This window comes from Lycorma delicatula, chromosome 2 (assembly GCF_047948215.1).
Source record: "Lycorma delicatula isolate Av1 chromosome 2, ASM4794821v1, whole genome shotgun sequence".
Classification (NCBI taxonomy): Eukaryota; Metazoa; Arthropoda; class Insecta; order Hemiptera; family Fulgoridae; genus Lycorma; species Lycorma delicatula.
In genome coordinates, this window is record NC_134456.1 from 221189384 (window position 1) to 221203247 (window position 13864).

At 28.5% G+C, this 13864-nt stretch overlaps 1 pseudogene; it reads right to left on the reverse strand.

Moving 5' to 3' along the window:
- LOC142319669 (heat shock 70 kDa protein 4-like) overlaps positions 1-13864 on the reverse strand; it is a 123291-nt pseudogene that overhangs the window by 64538 nt on the left and 44889 nt on the right.

A 13864-nucleotide genomic window follows, 5' to 3' on the forward strand; every position in this document is an offset into this window, starting at 1 on the left:
AATTACAGTGATACATAATAAAGGACTTGAGGTAAAATGGGCACCGATATGAGTCGCTTTCTCTGAAAGTAATGCCGTTCGTTTTTCGGACAATCTCGTGTGTCGATGTAGAACGAAAGTGCTACTCAAAGGGTTGAATATTATTAGCATTCCAGCGGTTAGGCATATCAATATACAATCATATATTTGGCTCCACGAAGAAGGTAACGACAGACTGCTCTTCATCTTCATTTTTAAGCCCGGTATGGTACGCTTGTTATTCATAATGATGCCTTTGCGATAGCCAGGGGTTACTTAATTCATTTCAGGTCATCTCCAGACATTACGGTTATGATGTACTATTTGATTAAAATATTGTAGTGTGTTCGCAATTCACTCAGGACATTCAGCAATTTAGAATGTTTATATAATTACAGTTTATCAGTTTGTAAGCGTAATTACAAGTTATTCCGAATGCATTACTAACTTGGAAATGCCAGCTTGAAAAGTGGCGACTACCATGACAACATGAATACAGACAAATTCATGAAATTGGTGTAAAAAACTGATCTTTCATCAGTGTCAGTAGTAGTTGTTGATAATGCCCCTTATCACAATACAAGTATTGATAAAGTACCAAATTCTAATTTCAGAAGAAAAGATATCACCGATTGGCTGGAGAAAACTCATATACTGTATAGTTCAAAAATGCTGAAACCATAGTTATATGAAATAGTTGTTACATAAAACAAAAGTACAAAAATATCACTTTAAATTTTTTAAAAACCATGGACATCATGTTCTTAGACTCCCACCGTACCATCCTGATTTGAATCTGATCAAGATGGTATGGTGAGCTGTAAAAATACATGTGGCGAGTCATAACAACATTTTCCTTCTCAAATGTTGAAAAATTAACTGCAGAGAAAAGTAATTTCACGAATAAAGATGACTGGAACCCCTATAGTGAAAAAGAAAAAAATTTGAAAAAATATGAAAAACTGATAGATGAAATGACAAAACATTATATTATTTGTGTAGACTTAGATAGTGAAAATAACAGTAATAGTGATTTGTATAGCGAGGATGAAGAACTTGCTGGACGCTTGAATTAGATGCATGAAGAAAATTCAAGTAAGCTTTTGTTTATTATTAAATATTAATAATTTAGTACAAATAAAAGCTATAAAAGAATTAATTACGTATTATTTATAATTAGTAAATGTAAATATGATAGTTATTACCATGTACAATATGATAATAAGTAATATTTTGATTTTATACGCGGAGTTGATGTTTTCAGGCAGAGTATAATATATGCAGTCTGCTTGTGGTGTCACAAGCTCATAGATTGGCTGGCCTAGTATACCTTGCAAGAGCTAAAGCTCTCTGGATTGCCATATATGTTTTACTTGTTTTATGCTGTTTTCAGTTAACTTTCTTGATTTTCATTCAATAATAAACACTGTACATCAGGATATTTTAGTATCATACTTTGACAATCCAATATTAAGTAATGATGACAAAAACGTCATCTGAATAACTTTTTATTTTAAAAAATTGTTCCTAATTACCTGAAAATACGGAGCTGGCAGATGAATCCTCTGGTGGTAAAAAAAAAAAAAAAAAATATATTTTTTAATCTGTGGAAAATTAAGAGATCTTTCACTAGCAAAACATATTTAGAAATGTAGCAATTATTTCTAATAATTTATTGTTTTAACTTTTTTTTGTATAATCTTTTTCTCACTAAAATCTGTAATTTAATTTTTTTATTTATATACTTTGGCTTTACTGATAACATAATTATGTACAACACCAACACTGAATAAATTGAAACAAAAAATTAAGATTTTTGTAAAAAAATTCAGTGAAATAAATGTATACTAGGTACCATTGTCATCTTAGCTTTGTCTTGTTATAAGATAGCTTATCTTCTTAAGTCCTTTAATCATATTTGAATGACCATGCACTGTTCAAAACTGGTTCACTCAACATGAAGATATATTGCTAACTTGTAACTGAGCATAGAGCCTGTTTTGAAATGACATATTCTTAAAATAAGAACTTCATGATTAACAATCTGTATTTTCTCCTTATTTATTTATCTCTTGCACAATAAACTATTAAAATCATAATGCATTGAAACAAAAATATCATGAAAAACTTGATAAAAATAAAAACTGCAGTTTTAATAATTTTATTACAAATTATATATTGTATAAGAATACGTCAAGAAGGAAAGTTAGATTTAAAACCCATTGTTTTTATTTACATAAATTAAATATTTTGCCCCTACTTCTGTGTACAATTTCACTTGTTCCAACTTTTAACAAGCTTTTTGACCACCTTATAGAAAAAAGCTTTTTTATCTAATTTAGGCAATTTTGTGTTATTTACATAATATCACCAGAATGAAGAAAACTTCCTCATAGCTTTTCTTTCAGTGAGCAAAAAAAAAAAATTGCTTGGAGTAAGTCAAGATTATATGGTGGTTGGTCCAGCAGCTCAAAATCGATATCAATGAGGCCAGTTGTTATCCTGAAGCAAAATCATACCTTTTGAAAGCTTACCGTGCTTTTACGATTTAATTTTTCCCTTGATTCTTATTATTCTCAGCATTCAAAGAAAGTCAGGTGAATAGAAACTGGTCCTTATGTATCCCAGAATATTATCTACTTTCTTGCAGGTGTGATTTTGAATCTTTTTTATCAGAGATGAGTGTATCTAGACTGAACTTATCTGTTGCTCTCAGGTTCAGTTATGGTACTGTGTTCATCAGTGGTTATTAGGTGCTTCAGAGATGAAGTGGAATGTGCACACTTTCCATTATTCATTACAGACAAAAAACTTACCTTTTTTAAAGCGATAAGTTTTTTTGTAGTTCTTGTACTCACTCGAACAACTCTTTCAGTATTTTTGCTGCATTTTGTAAATAATATTGATTTCGTATAATTTGATATTGAGAAAATTTATCATTGCTTGCATTTTATCCTTTATGCAATTTAATAGAACGATCATTTTAAATTGACTTTTAAATACAACCACAAACAGCTAATAATGAAACAATTTTACCTTTGGTGAACAGATGTTATGAGGTATGAATTATAGCAGACCAGTAACTACTGTGAGGCAAATAAGAATGTCCCTTTACTTTTTCTGACTTTAAAACACTTTTACTTTCTGCAGAACTTCCTCTTAAAGCAATACCATGAGATAGAATAACTGTCTCCAACAAAAATTTTGTAAGAATCTAGTCAAACTATAAAAACAGACAATTTTGATTTATATAGTTTTAATGAATGAGTATTAAGAAATAGATAATTTTATTATAATGACAAAAATTTGTTGATACCCGTAACGAAACGAAATGGTGTCTTCAACTAATAAGTATTGATCATTTTCCCTATCGTTCTAATATTAAATAAAAGAGGAAGTTGCAAAAAATTCAAATTTTGTACAGGCCGTTTGAAATTGTGATCAAATGTGTTTTTAAATACAGCTTTATAGATAAAATAATTGACCATTTTCAAACTGGAAAATTTTATTTTGAAGCAGTCATGAAAACTAATATTTGTTTTATTATATTACTATATTGTTTTTTTTTCTAAGATATTGTAATTTTGTAATCCTTTTTTCTTACTTTGTCAATCAATGAGTATTGACTTAAATAATAATAAATTATTTTTTATTTTGGTATGGAAGATTGATAAAGATGATTAACACTAATTAGCTAACAAAAGAGGGTATTGTTGGCTCAGAACATAATTCGTTAGCTTATTTTACAGGAGAGCATAAAGAAGGAAAGCTAACACATTTTTTTATGATTTTTTAGCTGTATGAGGTCTATACATTCAAAATTCTTACTCTAAACATAAATAACTATTTGTATTATGACTTAAAATTGATAATTTTAAAATATTTTTTTTTATAATGAAGAACTTATTAGATCAAATACTTCGTTGTTTCTATTAAAAGTTTAAATGTTAATAACTGCTGAACCCTTGGACTGATTTTCAAATTCAAGTTTGCTGTAGCTAACAAGGAGGTGTTTAAGTAATTGCTCATTATGCAGTAAAATGTATAATTTTGTCATTTTTTTGGGCTTTTCATTTTTTGTTTAGAAATAAAGAAATAATGATTCATTTAACTGCTAACTTTCCTTGCTATAAATATGTTTCTTTATATGAGTTTATATCCTTTTCTTGTAATTAAAATTTAATTATAATTTTCAAATCCAAATGTTTCAGTAAATTCTGGGTCATTTTCATCATTCAAATTTTATTGTTTTTAGAAATTTCTGGTACAGTTTTTAAAATGTAATTTTAACCTTTTTAATTTGTGTATTCTTATTTTCATATCAATATTTAGATCATTACTGGAGGACAGCATCCATAAAGTCCTATATGCTGGGTTTCTGAATCATCAATAAGAATTATATTTTATACTTACTATTATTATTATTAAATTTAATCTTGATCCACCACTATTAAACATATTACACTATAAAAAAGAACAATTTCCCTAAAAGTTTAGTACATTTATTTCTTCCCTACTACTAAATATACTACGTTTGTTCAGAAAATAACTAAACATTTTTAATTACACATCAACGGAGATGTTTAGTGACATGGGATTGGCAGCATTGTGTTTCGCATAACCTCATTTGTAACCACATGTTCTTTGGTTGTTGATATCTCATTTAGTTTTCGTGTTATTGTTATTTGAGTGTAACATGTTTAAGTGTTAGTAACAATTTTTATAATGTGCGATTATCAGGAGCAACGATACAATTTAAAATTTTGCGTGAAACGGGAAAACTTACACAAAAACATTTAAACGCTTGAAACAAGCTTATGGAGATGATGCTCTGGGTGGTATGCAATGTTACAAATGGTTTTCATGATTTAAAAGTGGTCGTCAGTCAATTAAAGATGACCTTCGACCAGGAAGGCCTTTGACTTTAACTGATGACACCAGTGTTCAGAAAATGAACAATCTGGTGTGTGCAAATCGCTGATTGACTGTCAGGGAACTTGCAGAAGAGGTTTAGCATCTTAATTGGATCTACCATGACATCTTGACTGAAAAATTGAACATACATAGAGTTGAAGCAAAGTTTGTTCTTTGTTTGATGACCGAACAGCAGAAAGATCTTCGAGTGGATGTTTGTTAGCAACTTTTTTAACAAGCCAATGATGTTGGAACATTCATGCAAAGGATCATAATAGGAGATGAAAGCTGGGTTTATGCCCTAAGAAAGCACATCTGCCTCGATCAAATGTGAAAGTGATGGTCTCTGTTTTTTTTGATTTTAATGGAATTGTGGATTTTGAATTCTTGCCTCAAGGTGGAACAGTGAACTGTGCCTAATATGAAGGCATTTGTTATCAGGTAGTTATGTGAAAAAATCTGCAAAAAGAGACCAGAGATGTGGCGAGACAACTCATAGTTCCTTCATTACAATGCGCCTGCACACTCAGCTTTGTCAATTCTTCAGTTTTGTACCAAAAAGCAGATGACTGTCCTCCCTCAGCCTCACTATTCGCCAGACCTGACTCCTAAAATTAAAATCTGTGATGAAAGGACGCCATTAAAGCAAATTCATCACAGACCTAAAAGACCATTTCAAATGAGGCTATTCAGGACTGCTTTGCGAAGTGGAAACACTGCTGGAAAAAGTGTGTGAGTAGGGGATGGTAGTACTTCGAAGGTGACAAGGACCAATAATCGGTAAATTTAATAATAGAAATTAAAAAATAAAGTTCAGTTATTTTCTGAACAGTACAATGTAATTCTTTTTCAAATTCATATTCATATTTTTCACTAGTCTTCCAGTTTCATGGGCCTTTGTCCAGTCAGTTGGATTCATGTAAGTTTGTCAGTTAAACCCCAGCAATTAAGTGGTGACGCTGCAAGTTGCTGCACCCTAACTATCATTTAAGGAGAATACTATAGAAAATTGTGCATTAATGTATGCACAAATCATACATTCTTAACTGAACCATTTTTATTTAGTAAATGACGAAAGTTAACATTTTCAAAATACTCTTAAAAACCTACTTTCCACACAAGAAATAATTCAAGTAAGAATGATATATTAAGATTACTTTAAAGTTTTAAACAAAATTTACAGGAATATATCTACTGAAGTTTTATATTTCTTAATAAGCACATGAATCAACTTTCATGGCATTCACTACACCAATAATAACTGGTGAAATTGAATGCATGGTCACTACATGGTGTCATCATATCCTATGATTATAAAAGTTGTCAATTTTTAAATTAAAAAAAATTTGATTTAAATTATGTTAGAAAAAACATAACTTTAAACAGAACAAAAATCTTTGTGATCTAAAATAAATAAGTAAAAATAACTTCTAAAACAAATTAAATATCTTACATAAAAGCTGATTAACAATAAAATCTTGTGTATTGAACAAGGTGATCAGTCAAATGGAGAAGTGGAGTAGTCAACAGCATGCTTTCACCCGAAAAATATTTTACAAAACCAAGGATAGTTTGGAAGATGCAAAGGTTTTTGTATAAATAATATTGTAATGCTGTTAAAAATTTTAAAAGTAGTTTTAACTACTATTATTCATAACATGAGATAACAAAAATTTGTATTTTTGGGAAAATTAACAAATATATTATTAATTTATTGTAAAATAAGTAATAACCGTGTGGCATTCAAGAATACTGTGACAACATCTAAATCAAAGAATGCCATAACATAAAACATTTGAAGCTGTAGAGATACTTCTAAGATATACAGTTTTGCTGAAATCAAAAGTAATAGATACTGTTTACGTTCACCAGTGATTCATAAGAATTGTAAATATTCACTGTTGCAAAATTACCATTTATATTAAAAAAAAACCATTTTTATTAAATTACCATTTAATTATGTTGCATAATTACTATACAGAAGAATTGAGAGGACAGTGGAGGAAGTGTTAGGAGAAGACCAATTTGATTTCAGGAAAAGTATAGGGACAAGGGAAGCAATTTTAGGCCTCAGATTAATAGTAGAAGGAAGATTAAAGAAAAACAAACCAACATACTTGGCGTTTATAGACCTAGAAAAGGCATTCAATAATGTAGACTAGAATAAAATGTTCAGCATTTTAAAAAAATTAGGGTTCAAATACAGAGATAGAAGAACAATTGCTAACATGTACAGGAACCAAACAGCAACAGTAACAATTGAAGAGCATAAGAATGAAGCCGTAATAAGAAAGGGAGTCCGACAAGGATGTTCCCTATCTCCATTACTTTTTAATCTTTACATGGAACTAGCAGTTAATGATGTTAAAGAACAATTTAGATTCGGAGTAACAGTACAAGGTGAAAAGATAAAGATGCTACGATTTGCTGATGATATAGTAATTCTAGCCGAGAGTAAAAAGGATTTAGAAGAAACAATGAACGGCATAGATGAAGTCCTACGCAAGAACTATCGCGTGAAAATAAACAAGAACAAAACAAAAGTAATGAAATGTAGTACAAATAACAAAGATGGACCACTGAATGTGAAAATAGGAGGAGAAAAGATTATGGAGGTAGAAGAATTTTGTTATTTGGAAAGTAGAATTATTAAAGATGGATGAAGCAGAATCGATATAAAATGCCGAATAGCACAAGCTAAACGAGCCTTCAGTAAGAAATATAATTTGTTTACATCAAAAATTAATTAAAATGTCAGGAAAAGATTTTTGAAAGTGTATGTTTGGAGTGTCGCTTTATATGGAAGTGAAACTTGGACGATCAGAGTATCTGAGAAGAAAAGATTAGAAGCTTTTGAAATGCGGTGCTATAGGAGAATGTTAAAAATCAGATGGGTGGATATTGGTATTTGGCATTGCGGCAAATAGATGAAGAAAGAAGCATTTGGAAAAATATAGTTAAAAGAAAAGACAGACTTATAGGCCACATACTAAGGCATCCTGGAATAGTCGCTTTAATATTGGAAGGACAGGTAGAAGGGAAAAATTGTGTAGGCAGGCCACATTTGTAATATGTAAAACAAATTGTTAGGGATGTAGGATGTAGAGGGTATACTGAAATGAAACGACTAGCACTAGATAGGGAATCTTGGAGAGCTACATCAAACCAGTCAAATGACTGAAGACAAAAAAAAAAGCAAAATTACCTACTACTACAAATACCAGAAAGTTGTCATGTCATTTAAATGTTTTATAACCAAGCATTTGGTGAACATTATGGGAGCAACAATTAATTATACCATTGTCATAATGGAAATGTACAAGACATATTACCTTCATATTGCAAATACACAGATAAATTTCTGGTCAGTTATTTTATAAACAATCCCAATTTCCTTAGTCGTTTATTGGTTACTGATGAATCTTACTTCAAAAGAAGTGCAGGTGAGGATATGCATAATTGGAGGACAGATGAGAATGTAACCAGTGTTCTCTCTACATATCTGTCACAACTTATACAAATTAAGGGCTATTGCATCATATAATAATAATTATGATTATTATTATTTTTAATTAAATTTGCAGACCTTTACAATCATTTTTCCTTACAGTAAATTGTAATACAGATATTTGGGAAGCATGTTAAATGATAATTGGAGAAGTTATAACTTCTCCATAACTTCTTCTGTATATAACTTCTGTATAACTTCTTCTGTATACAGAAGTTAAGTCAAGAATAGCCATGGTAAAGGAGGCCTTTAATGAGAAGAAGAAACTGCTTTGTAGCAAAATAGACTTAGATTATGTATGGAAGCGTGCTTTTATATGGATGGGAAGCGTGGACTGTGGGTAAGAGAGATAAGGATAAGATACAAGCATGGAGATGCGGGTGTAAAGGAGAATGGAGAAGATTAAGTGGCTAGAAAGAGTTAGTAACGAGAATGTATTGAAAAGGGTAAGAAAAAACACTGTTGGAAACAATTAAAAAAAAGGGCAATATATTGCCCTTTTATATATATATATATATATATATATATATACACCATATTATATGATATATATTATCACATTACATATGTATCATATCATATTTATATATTGCCCTTAATATACTGGTCTTATATATTAAGAGGAAAAGGTTATATTAACAACCATGATTGAAGGTATTTTGAATGGGAAAAGGAGAAGAGAAAGAAAAGATTGAAGATGATATCAAGAATGGAAGTCACAAAGATACCAAAGAGCTGGCTAGGAATAAAAAAAACTGGAGGTGTCAGTGGTGTCAGGAACCTGGTAATGGGCAGAATACATGATGATTGGTATATTGTTTAAGTGTTAAACTGCAGTAAAATATAAAAGTATTGTGTAGAAACAAAAAACAAGATAAATAGTGTTTATAAAATTAATATACAAAATAATTTTAATATAAAAAATCAACATCAACATAAAGAAAAAATTTATTACTTTTGTTAATAAAATAATACTGTTGCAAATTAATAAGAAATAAATAAACTTTTTTTTAATAAAATATATAGAAGAAAAAAACCTCTTAAATCTATATAGAAAAACTTAAAATATACCAGCTCATAAAATAATAATACTGATTATAATACTAATAAATATATAAAATCATCTGGCATAAATTTTTTATTAATCACTGGATAACTGCTCAAAGCAAACTATAAAAAATAAAATGTCTACCAAGTCACCTGAAAGGACTATACAATCCTGCCTATTTTTACATATTAACTTATTTATTATTGGACGACATCACTAAATATTCAATACAAATTTATTTAACTATTTATTACTTATTTGAAACTATAATAATATTTATAGTATCAGTTTCTGTTAAAACAAAAATCAAATTATAAAACAAAAAAGTACAAATTACAAGCTTGTAGATAAATTATATTCATCAGAATTTTATTTTAATCTGTTTAAATTATTTGTTGAAATTAAAGTAAAAGATAGCACTCATAGTACACAATTGAGGTCATTCTTAGTTTCCAGTAGGAGCATACACCAAGTTTCAATCAAACATAAATGCATAGTTCTGTTGTTGACAAACGTTTCAGTCAATTAAGTATTTTGGTTTGTGAAAAATGGATGAAATAGAATTACATGTGGTAATTAAAGATTACTTTTTTAAATGCAGAATGGCACAGGAAACTAAAGCTGAGCTGAATAAATATTATGGCGAGTCAGCTCAATTCATTAGAATGTTTTGGTTATTTTCAGAGTGATCACATGAGCACAAAGAATGTTGAACATTCTTGATGGTCAGCTAAGTTTACAACTAGAAAATATTGAAAAAAATCCTTGTTATACTGATGGAGATTAGAAAACTGAAAGAGTGTGAAATTGGTAAGATTATAGGCATCACAAATATAAGGGTGCATTATATTTTACACAAACATTTCTATAAGTGAAAATTATTTGTAAGACGAGTGCCATGTTTGCTCATGGTTGACCGAAAGTGGGAACAAGTAACCATTTCTAAGCGCAGTTTGTAGCTTTTTTTAAAAAACGTAATCTTTTATAACATTTGATAATTACTGTATACAAACTAGAAAAGTCAGTCAAAACAGTGGGTTGCGCAGTACCAAAGTAGGTGAAGATTGTTCCACCAGTAGAAAATGATATGGAACATCCCACTGTCTTTTGGGATTCTTGTGGCACAATCTTCACTGACTCTGGGAAAAGGGTAAAATGATAAATGGGCAATATTATGCATCTTTATTGATTGATCTAAATAAGAACATTATGCATCTTTGTTGATTAATTTAAATAAGAACATAACGAGAAAGCTACCAAATTTCACAAAAGTGAAGCAGTTTTTACAATTCATCCATATGATTGCAGCCTCTCTTCTAGGGGTGGCGAGAGAGGGATGGAGGGAGGGAGGGAGAGAGTGTGCAAGAGAGAGCACCCATAATGCAGCCTCTCTTCTGCAACTTTGATAGCAAAATTGTTATAATTATGCTGCAAAATTCTTCTATATCTGCCTACTTATCAGACTTAGCACCTTAGAATTACTAACAGTTTCCAAATATGAAGCGGCTAAATGGAAAGATTTTTAAGTTATATTAAGTTTTGCAGAAACATTTGTTTTGAAGAGTTAGATAAATTGTTCTATAAGGATAGAGTAAACAATGAGAGCATCATTGGACTAAGTATATAGACTTGAAAGATTATATTATAGAATAAAAAAATTTTTCCCAAAAATTTATATATTTTTTTTCATTTTTGTAGAGACTAATCAAAACACCTATCATATGTAAAAAAAAAAACGTTAAAAATAAATAAAACAATAATATTTAATACAATGTAAACATTGAAATTAATGTAATTGTTTAAATCTTAGAATATATTTGTATCAAGTAGATAAATATGATAATTTTTTTTTTAAATTCTAGAATTTTTTGTGACATATTTCATCCATTCAACATTTTTACACATAATATAATCAGAACTAAAAATTTTCGCTGTATGTTTATAAAAACAAAATAAAATTTTCGGATATGTTTTAGCACTTGCATTTGGTTAAAAGGGTTAATATAATATACTGAAGTTACCAATACTGAAATATACCAGTACTAAAATGAATAAAAGAAAATTTTAAATGGTAGTAATTTTAATGATAACATTTTCAAACATGTTATATACCAGCAGCTTATTTGATGTCATGGTTAATGAACATATTCAGAATCATAACACATTTTATTTATTTTTATTATTATCTGTGACAAGTATAATACATTATGTATCAGATACATTGCATTATAATAATTGCGACAATCTTACAAAACGGGCATAATTAATTTAACTTACGACTTTAACATTTTGAAAATTTTTTTCTTATAATGATAAATTGTTGTCTCTAATTCTGTCGAGCGAATTTTATATTTTTTAATTCTAAATTATTATAAATTCCTGTTGAAGATGTCAGAATAGCTGAAAATACTTTATTATATATATTGGTAACCTGTTTTTAATATTATATTTATAATATTTTACTGACGATGCCATGTTTGAAAAATGTATTATAAATTACTAACAGGTTATGAATTAAAAAAAAAATAAATTCAAGAAAATAAAATAAAAATATCTCGATAAAAATCATATTATTATGTTCTGTAGAAATAAATCAAGATGACTCAATAAACTTTTGAATTTAATACACGCATTTTCTGAAATATTTTAACGTTTATGTACTGCTCAGAATTCACAATTGTCCCAGCTTTCTGGTACTCTACCACATAAACATGTTTTTGCATCCCATAAAACTGTTAAGAGAAGTTTCTTCACTTTATCAGCTTCTGAGGGACAAAACTTTACTTTCCATGTATTCATAGTTGTTTGACCAGCACTTTTATTACGTATTTTATCCATTTTTGTTTACAACAACTTGTAAATAACAATAAATATCATATATACTTTTTTACGACTGTTAAAAGTCAATCACTGCATGTTTTTTTATACATTGGAGGGACATTCATATTTTTTGATAACAGAATGAATTCCTGTTAAAGAACAAGAGAATGGAATTCAATGAAACTGTAATTTGTAGTAGAGAATACAGCTGTAAGATGGAGGATGTACCGCTCTACATTATTTGTTCTCCTATAAAGTATGACTGTGCATTACTTATCAACTACCCCTTGTACTTTAAAACTTACAAATTAGCCAATAAAATATAACTTTGTGGTTTTACATGACATCTAAACCGTAAGTAGATAACATACAATTACTCTTAACACAATAAACATAAATATTACAAAACCTATCAAAATATTTTCTTTATAACAATTACAAATTTAAAAAATAAGGTTAAGTAGATAACAATTCCCATTTTATATAGTAACATAAGTTTATCCCTTCTCTAAAAAAAAATGTACTATATAATACATACATTACACAACTGTTCTTATAAACAACTTAAAGAAAGTGATATTACCAATCAATTAACAAAACTTTTAAGTTTAAAAACAGAGTTATATATCCATAAATGGAACTAATTTGAGCTGAAGAATCAATAATATTCAATATATTAAAATAGTTATCTTGCGGGGTTTTATCCATCATTATGTAAGACCACCTAAGAAAACATGATCTAACAGACTTTGTTACAGGAGATATAATAGAAAACAAAGTAAAGTCAGGAACAAGCAAATTATAACAGGTATAACTATATATATATATATAATATATATATATATATATTGTCACTATTGAATAATTCAAAATAAAATTCAATGTCATAAAGCCTAAATTTATGCAAATTGTTGAGTATTAACTGTGTTATTAAGCTTACCTCTTTAAAAATATGAACTCAGCTCAATTAAATTTCATGGACTACATATACAATGATAAAAAAATTAAATTTTTAATTCATAATATTTTGTATATCCTCAGACATACTTACTTTGGAATTTAACATTTTAAGTTATCTACAGTGATACAATTTAAGGAATTCTTCCATGAAACAAAGAAAAATACATTTTTTACATTCATTAAAAACTATATAAAAATGACATCCTAAAAAAAATTCAAGCAATAAGCAAAAAAAACCCTATTTATTATTGTATAATTTTTTCTCAGTTAGATATTGTAATATAAATTACCATACATTATAATTAAAATTAATTTTAATGTTATTATTATTCGATACATATTCCAGTTGTTAAGTATTAAACAATAGGTTACAAATGTAATTAATGATTTTTAAGTTAATTTGGAAGAATTAAAATACTTTTTATAAACACTTTTTTAAAGACTATTTTTGTAATTTTTAATTGAAAGTCTCAAAGCAATATTTTTAATAAGAAATTCAGTGTGAACATAATTCTGAAATTATGAGTTTGTATAAATAAAATTTACAAAACAAGAATGACAAACATAGTTCTAGGATCAGAACTGAAAGCTAAAAA